Source organism: Cupressus sempervirens, chromosome 10 (genome assembly GCF_028749045.1).
Source record: "Cupressus sempervirens isolate cs-2001-9-10 chromosome 10, ASM2874904v1, whole genome shotgun sequence".
In the NCBI taxonomy this organism is placed as follows: Eukaryota; Viridiplantae; Streptophyta; class Pinopsida; order Cupressales; family Cupressaceae; genus Cupressus; species Cupressus sempervirens.
In genome coordinates, this window is record NC_143127.1 from 545,148,526 (window position 1) to 545,158,163 (window position 9,638).

General features: G+C 31.7%; 1 pseudogene; it reads right to left on the minus strand.

Annotated features, from left to right (window-relative positions):
• Positions 1 to 4,440: 4,440 nt before the first annotated feature.
• LOC149535052 (DNA gyrase subunit B, chloroplastic/mitochondrial pseudogene) lies at positions 4,441 to 9,388 on the minus strand (annotated as a pseudogene).
• Positions 9,389 to 9,638: the final 250 nt, after the last annotated feature.

Sequence of the window (9,638 nt, forward strand, 5' to 3'; positions counted from 1 at the left end):
AATTTCCACTATGCCCTTTCCCACAACAACTATTGATATAAAATTATCCCTATAGCTAGGGGTTTAGACAAATTAGGTGGTGGCAAGGGTTCTTGACTGAGAATATCTACCTAGTCAAGTGCCAAGTGAAGATTTTTTTCTATGCTTTGTAGTGTGGAGGATTCTCCCTTCCACAGAATAAGGGTTGTTACTACATTTCCTTTATCACTAGACTTAGCTACTTCCTTATCTAATGTCTCTAATCCATCTTTATTAAGTTTTTCTAACACTTTCTCAACAATCTCTTGTCTAAATTCTTGGTAGTCTTCAGAAGGGAGATCTAAATCCATAGAAATGTCCTTCATAACATGTTTTTTTTCAAACTCATAGGACTCCTCATAATCCTTATCAATGTTAATAACTATATAGTTAACACTAGGTTTAACTTCTATTTGTGGATTCTGGTTGTTAAATTCAATGTCACTAGCTACATTTTGTTGAAACTTTCCCTCCAAAGAGGACTTCTCCACAAATTTAGAGGATTATAGGTTAAAAATTATAATAGAAGCCTCAGCATCCCTGATACTTTTAGAAATTCTTGAACTTCTTCTTATAGGGGGTGCATATAAGCATGGAGGATTCTTTCATTTCCTCCTACTACTAGTAATTTCCTTTGTAGATGCTTTAGGAGGTTTCTCTTAAGTTTCTTCCCCATGTGAATGTAAGGTTATTTTAAACATTATCATTATTACTACCTAGTCACTACTCTAATTTTCCCTCTTTTGGTTCCACATTTTTACCCTTGTCTCCCCTATTGGTGGATTTGGTCTTTATGGACAGTGGGGTTTTAGGGACACTAGTAGTTTTTTAATTTTTACTTCTCTTCCTTTTAGAAGTAGAGGAACCAATTTTGTAAATTATTTTCCTAGATGGTCTAGAATTGGAAGGAGAAGCTTTAGGAATATTTTCTATTGTTGGGATGACTTTACAAAATCTAGTGGATGTTCTTTCTCTATGTTCAATACCCCGGCCTCTAGGGCCAACCAACCTAGGTTCTACCTCATTCATTTGTAGAAATTCTTCCCATGCCCCAATCAATTGTTTATTTAATTCTCTCTCTACAATTAACTTTATCAAACAATGATGCAAAATAGATTGGTCTTTTCCTAATCAAAATAAGGAAGCTTTCATTTTCACAATATTGAACAGTATGTTGGGAAGATTTACTGGTCTATTGTCATGCCAAATATTATCCAAAATTTTGAAATGTAGGCCATACAAATACTTGTAGCACCCTTCACAAGTGAAATAGTGAATGATAAATGTAGCTAGATAAATAAATTCCAAGGGTAAGGATAATTTGGAAGTGCCTTTCTTCTTATCTATTTTGAGTGGAGGGTCATCGTGCAAAGTGAACTAGCCCTAGCCAAACACAAGTCAAGATCCTTCACCCATTTTTCACCTTCCTATGGAAAATGAGTTACTTCAGCCATAATATCCTTTGTAAATTCAATTTTTAAGCCTTCGACCATTGTAAATCCATCCTTCAAATTGTTTATAATTTGCAGAGAAAATTCTTCATCGAACCCCTTAAGACTCAAGCAGTAGTCCAACAATATTTTTCTTCTAAACATTTCATAACCAGATGCATCACCTAGAAAAACCTCATAATCCATTGGCTCATGTATGTGGAGGTCTTCTCCCATTGTTAAATAAAGAATTTAATTTTTTGCAAAGACTTAGTATTTTCATAGAGCACAACAATGGAAAATCAATAGAATTCATAGCATTATAGTAGAGGATGTTGCAAATGGAAAATATGGCATACCAAATGTTTCTTGCTTCATGGAATTAAAAGAGTTTAGTCCAAAAAATCTAATGATATCTTTAATTGCACAAAGTCTCATAATAGTTTTCTTGTGTCAAGGCCTTTCACCCTGAACACATTGCTAACATATCTCTAAAATTTAAACTTCAACTTTTAAAATCTGTTGGCTCCTGAATTAAGAACTTTTCAATAACCCAATGCTAGAAAAAATATATCTAGGGGAAACTAATTCGCATTTTCAACATACATATTCAAACACTAGGACCAACTATAAGGCTATACTCCTTCTTCTTCAAGGTTTGCAAGACCTAAGAGGGCAAACCTCAGATTCTTTCATATGGTACCAATTCTAAAAGCATACAACTAAATCTTATACAAAGTAGATAAAACTCTTATCTCTCATATATTTATGCAATGACAAAGATATGTAGTAGAAAATTGCAAAACCTGTGAAATCCACAAGTTGAGTGAGGGAATCCTTTCAACTCTTAAATAGAAAGGGAAATGGATAATTGATTTAGGTTTGATATTAGCAAAACCCAAATATGCAATATTAAGAACATGTTTATCATGCAGTTGATCTGTACCTTATCTATTGGGAAATTCCACAAATCACAAACATACATCTATGATACCAATGACATATCCCATACATCAAGATATCTAATCTATCCTATCACTTTGTGAATTAGATATCAATGTTCATAAAAATCTTGATACTCATGAAATATCCTTCTCATGAAACTTGAAACCCTATCAAATATATTTTTATTTACTTGGTTCTTTGCTCCAATACCAAATTATATTGAGACATACACCTTTAGGGAGTTACAGATGGGTTTAAGCCCTTTGTTCTTAAACTACAAAACATTGCAGACAATTGAGATAGGAGATGAGAATCAGAATGAAACTAAGAAGTTGGTTGTTCCTTGTATTCATTTCTTTGAAAAAATGCATTCAAGATGCATGTAAATTACTGAGAAATAACTCAATAGACTAGAACTATACATTAAATTCCATTAAATGTTGTCTATAGGAGAGAAAATGTTGGGCATGAATGGTGGGATCATAACTAGAGCTCTTCTCAATAGTTTGGACAAAAAACCAACCATCAACAACCCTAAAGAAAGAAAGAAAGAAAGAGGTCTTGAATCTGATCTAGAAGTGGCACATGTCCACTTGGATCTCCATCCCTTATTGCTACAAAGCTTCTCTCTTCTCTCTACAATTGAAATCTAAATGGAATCTCATCGTTATGCTTCAACAAACTCAAAATATCTTCTCCAACCAATGAGAAACCATTACTCTAATAAAAACATCATATATGCATCTAAAATGTTGATAAATCATTTATTAAACTAATTTGGAGGTAAAAAAGCCATCACTAACTGCATCTTTATGAACTTTGGTGCACACCCAATTTGTCATTTCACCATAAGACAAGTATGAACCACCATATGAGAATATAGTTGAAAATAAGCACCTCAGAAAAAACTTGAATAGCTCACATAAACTACTTATGGTGCAAAAATAAATTGCTAATCTAGAAATTGTGTTCCAAGAGCTTTTCGTCGATATATAATAGTCATATACTAGCTTGACAAAAATGCCTGGGGTATACATTTGAAGTTTAGGTTCCTAAATGCATCAAATGTTTGCATTTTTTGCAAAATTTATGTTTGCATTAAGGTTAAAACTTTATATTATGACCCTTTTGAATTTAAAATTTTCCACACATAGTTTAGAGGAAATATAAAAAATGAAAATTTTGAAAAACTTGAAATTTCCCTTATATTCCTCCATCTAGTTCAAACCTATTTGACTAGGCTTTGACACATGTCACCATGGGATTAGTTTATCTCTGCATTATCATTGCCACCTGGGCACCACATGGCACCCTCTAATTAGTCCAAGAACTTCTACTTGTCACCTAACACAATGCCACATGGCAGCCTCCCATTGGATCTCCCATGTATGGTCACTTTGCCACATCATCAACTTACTAGGCACCTCACCACATCACCACCACATGGCATCACCTAATTCATTGAAACTATTGCACCATCATCTAAGCCCATTGCCATGTTTTGGCATGTCACTTTCCCTCTTTGGTTAACTTCCCTACATCTTTATTTTGTAGGAATGCGACAACCAATGATTATGCCATGTCTCACAATCCTATGCATTACTCTTACACATTGTCACATCACCACCCATTACACATGGCACCTCATTTCTTTCCCATATTAGTTAACAATCTCATATCTTTATATTGTAGGAAACTAACATCCATCAATCTCGCCAAATGTCACAATCTTGAGTGTCAATTTTGCATGTTGCCACATCATTAGCTCCTTGATTTCTATGCCATGTGTCACATTGTGATTGGTCTACTTGGGTTCCATGTGGCATGTTATGGTTGGTTGTTAGTTTATGTAGTATTGCCACATTAGTGTCCATATCTTCATGTCAATTCAAAAAAACTTTACCTTTCCAATGGCTTTAGACCCCATGGGAGTTTTCTTTCTTTCTTCTCAAAAACCCATGCACTTAAGAAACTTAACATTAGAGTGTTTATTTTTAAAAACACAATTTTATAACATATTCCCACCAATTTGGGACTAAAAAATCTACTACTTTGACTCCAATACCAATTCTCTTGCCTTTTTAGCTATCATAGTTGCCTTGAAAGCATTTAGAGCCTTTAAAAGGATTGAATTAAGAACGTCAAGGTTGCATTTGAAAAAATAATAGCTTGATCCACAACCTTTCTAACCTCTAGGTTTCCTAACCGAGTTTTTGTTTTCCCTTCAAACTCTAGATTGAAAATTTTAATTAAAATAGTAGTTATCAAACCTTCCCTCAAATGTTTGCCACTGAGACCTTCATTCTCCTTGCTAATTTTAGACGTCCTTCCAAGATTATTAAGAGTTCTTATCAATGAACTTTTTAGAACATCCATGTGAGTACCTCCATCAATTGTTCAAATGCTATTAGCATATCCAAGCAAGGTATTAGAGTGTGCATCAGAGCACTGCTAAAGAGATATATTGACATTGACTCCATCCTTCTCACTTTTCAAAAAAATGGGTTCATGAATTGGTTTCTTGTCCTCACTTAGCCACTAGACATACTCAATCAAACCTCTAGAAAAGTAGTTTTCATCATAGATTTTTTTTTTCGCATCATCACTCTCCTACTTCAAGGTAATCTTAACCTCAAGATTCAAAAATGCAAGTTCCTTGGCACATCTAGCTATTGTCTTATAGTCAAATCATGTAGTGGTTGTGAAGATTTCTTTGTCAGGCCAAAACCTTATGTACATTCCTTGTAAAGATGTGGGTCCATTAGCAATCTCATTAGAAAGTAGTTGAGTCACTAATTTTCCATGCATAAAGGTTTGATGATATTCTATCCAACTCTGTCAAACTATAACCTCCAATTTCTTTGATGAAGCATTCACAATAGAAACACCAATGCCATGCAATCCTCTAGAAACATTATAACCATTGTTCTCACTACTAATCATCCCACCAACATGTAACATGTCATGGCCTCGACCATCTTCATCTGACACTTTGGAATCTGGAAATTAGTTAACTTTGATTGGATAGTTTGGAACTTGTTAAGTTACTTTATTCTGGTATTATTATGTTGAACTTTTTGAGAATTCAAAGAATACTCAAATCTAATTCTCTAAACGAAGATTTTTATGTTGTCAGTTTTGTGTTATATTCAGAATCTTATTATCTAAATCAGTTAGGATTCAGAAATCAAATTTTATTAATGATGTTATTATGGTCTCAGTTTCATCTTTGTCTGATACGTATTTTCAAATTTGAATTTAAGCTGATTTTAAAATATTTTCTGTACTTGGTGTTTGTTGTTTGCCAGTTTATAAGTATATAAATATATGTATATGTAAATTTATAACATGTACAATTATACATATATGTATATAAGTACGAGTACATTAGTATTTATAATTATATATATGTATATATATATATATATATGTAATTTTATGTATTCGTGTGCTGGTATTTATATTTATATAGGTTATGAATATTATGTATACATATATGTATACTTATTAATTAGTAAATAACATTAATATTAAACTAGGATATTAATATTAATAAAAATATTAATATTTATATTGATATGAATATTAAATTAGTATATTATATGAATATCAAAATCAAAATTAATATCAATATTAACATTGATATTAATATGAATATTGATGTTAGTATTTAATGCTATGTTAGTATGTGAGTTAGTACCTAAACTAAGCCTAAGCTAATCAATGCCTAAACTAAAGCTTGGCATGGGGGTTTTGGGTTTTGGCTTATGGTCACAAGTTAGTGGGTTTTTATGAAGAGCAGGCTTCTCAATTGGTGAGTTGGTATGCTGTTATGAGCATTGATTTCTCACATTGTCAAGCTTGACCGCCATTGTTGGTTGCAGTTGGGGTTATGGATGCTCTGTTGAGAAATTTCTTCTGCATTTTCATAGGGGAATTGATGGCAACTATGGAGGAAATCATTTCTTTTCAGCATTTTGAAGGTTCACAATTTCATTTATTGTAGTTTTGTTGTTTTGTTGCTGCATATCTCTTAGTATCATCTCTTAAAAGGTTTTCTTTGATTTCATTGTGGCTAGGATTAGAGTGTTGCAAATTTGGAAGCAGAGGGTTTTTCCAGGCATTATTCTTGTGTCATTTCACATTTTCACAAGCAAGGGGCTTTTTCTTAAAACTCTACTCTCTTATCTGTATTACTTTCAGTGTGTAATGGTGATTATTGATTATTAAATAGACATTGTGTTTGAAAATTTATTATCCATCTTTAGGTGTTTGCAGAGTATGGGGTTTTCATAGCTTACTTTATTATAAACCCAGAGTCGGGTGTAAGATTAGATTTTTGGCTTTGTATTTCTGTAATTATTTCTTTTGAAAGTTTGAAATGCATGAGTGTATTAAGTTCTTTCAGTTTAAGATAGTATGTGGTTTCACTCCAGCATGGAAAATGCAGAGTGTGGTTGTTGTGCAGCATTTTGTTCTGCACATACCATATTCGAATGTGGGTATGGAGATATCACTTGGGTAACATGGATGTATATGGGTTTTGTGATTTTATGTGTATGTTGTAGTTGTAAATTTTGTGATAGCATAAAATGTTGGCTATTATTTGAGCCGAGCTCTGTGGGTACTCTATTTTGTGGTTAAGATTTTGTTACTTATGTGACTCATCCATGAGTTAGAGTTTGTGGAGATATTCACTTTTGATCGTGAATTTTGCATTGATTTCAAGAATCAACTATAAATCATAGGTATAGACTTGGAGCAAAGGTTGGTTTCCTTTTTTGTCAAATCATTGTTGTTCTACGTTCTACAATGTTATTGTTTTTGCTTAGGTGATGGGTTTAGACAATAAATAGGAAATAAAATGTTTGCATGAAATGATACACGGATGCTTTCTATTGTCAATATTAATGTGTTTTTAGGTATAAAGATATAGTTTCATAGTTGCTAAGTTGTCTGCGATTATGGGTTTCAAAATTCTATGTAATATGCATAAGTTTATATACATATATATATATATATATATATATAATTTTGAGATTGACATTTCAAAATGGTTTTGAATCATGTCATTTGTATTGCTAAATAATGTTGGGAATTCAGAGGATTTTCTATAAGCAAATATTTGAGTTTTTACTATAGTATAGGCAAGTTGCGGTTGTTAGGTTCAATTCATAGTATAGTGAAGTTTATTGTGGCTATTGTCTTATGTTTAGTCTGAAGCATCAAATGCAAACAAGATCATTTTATTGACTGTATCGGATTTAGAAAGTTTGGAAAACTATGTTTCATTTGTATTGGAACAAGAACACTGAAACAAAAAAACAAACAATTTGATATCGATATATTGTCAACACAATTACTTCATTAAGCAGTGAAAATTATTTATCTGGTAGCAACTGGTTATAAAAGGTACAGTGGAAAAGATTATTTTCTATTTTAGAACTGAATATAAATTAATAAGGTTTTCTATATATTTTGATATATGTAAGTGTGTGCTTGTACGTATATGTATAAGTGTTGTGCATACATATATTTATAAGTATTTACTTATATGTATCAATGTGTATGTATATCCTTATGAATTGCACTGTTAGTTTTACCATAGATATATAGTCTGGAAATTATAGAGATTACTATTTTTGGTAATGGAATTTGATTAATTTTATATGTTAATATATGTGGATAGTTTTATTAATATTATTTTTAAATGGAATGTAAGTATAGAGGATCTTAGAAAAAGTCAATTTCTTATTATTAAATTAGAATATAGTTGTTAAATGATTGAAAAATGTGGTTATGATTATGGTTTCAAATGGTACTTGAAAGATTGAAATGGATTCAAATGATGTTTCTATTTGCTAGTGCAATTGCTTTATTGAGGCAAAAGAAATAAGTGTATTAGTTGGAATTGGAAATTAGTCTAAGTTTTTTCTTCCAATTAATATAACTAAAAGTGTGTGTATGTTAGATTATGCAAGTGTGAACCTTTAGGTTGGGTGGCTGTCATAAAGTGAGTAACTTGTGGTGATAGAAATACATTGTTGGATGCCCTCCGACACAAGTCTGGATCCTTATGGGAAATTTTATGACAGTTAGTTAAACAAGAGGTAACATTTAAAATTTCATGGGATGGGAATCATATAATAAGATAAGAACATTATGGTTTCACCTGACATAGTAAGTTCTACGAGTGGCTAAATGTAGATTCTTATGTTGACACCAATGGACTACTGGATCATTACCTTGTCATATTCTATGCAAGTTTAATTCTACATATTTACATGTGAGAAATCATTTGCTTGTGTTACAGTTTTATTGTGAAAAGAAAATGGTATTTTTAATACTTCTGATAATTGGATTTAATAATGATAGTTTTGTTATTAAATCTAACATGCAAGTTTTGGAGGTTATATCGGTTTAATTTTTGTACTAAGCCCTGCTTGGTGTTTTGTGGTTGTGCTGATTTGATTTTAGATTCGAGTTATATTTGAATACAGAACTAGAACAAAGTCATCTTCTTAACATTTAGATTCAGTGATTAATTTGAATGTACTTTAGTTGTTGCTGTTGTACTTTTAGTATTGAGTAAGGATAAGTCATTTTCTCGGATGTAATAATATGGAAACATTACTTTGCTAATTATGAGTATTTTATTGAACCTATTGTACAAAGGTTAAATTTTATTGGAATTTGTTATAATAAAAAAATTATTCAGGTGATAATCTTATTAGTATGTTCTATTTATTGCTTTATGGTTGTTCTTTAGTTGGTTATTGGTTGGGGGTATCACATAACACTGTTAATACTATCTCCAAAGCATATTTCTATGTGATGAGATATAAATTATTTGGAATCATGTGACCATTATCTCTAATGCTAATAAAGTCATTGGGAAAGAGAATAACATCTATGGTTGTAGCAAACCAAACCCGAGCCTCGTTAATGGAATTTCCCAAAACTTTAAAAACCAAAAATGTAAACCACAAGGTCATGTTTTTCTATTTTCCAATCTTCTTGTCCTCAAATTTCTTCAATGTACTCGATGGATGTTATCTTTTCGAACATATATTTGGGCTTACATGAGGATCAACATTTATGCACAATTCTATATTATTTAAAACTTTAGGACCCCCTTTGGTATGTTCAAGTTTCCTTTTACTTGCTCACTAAGAATATGCAGCTCACATACCCATTTAATTTTTTGTGATAATGTACTTTAAGGATTAAAGTTATTATAACAAC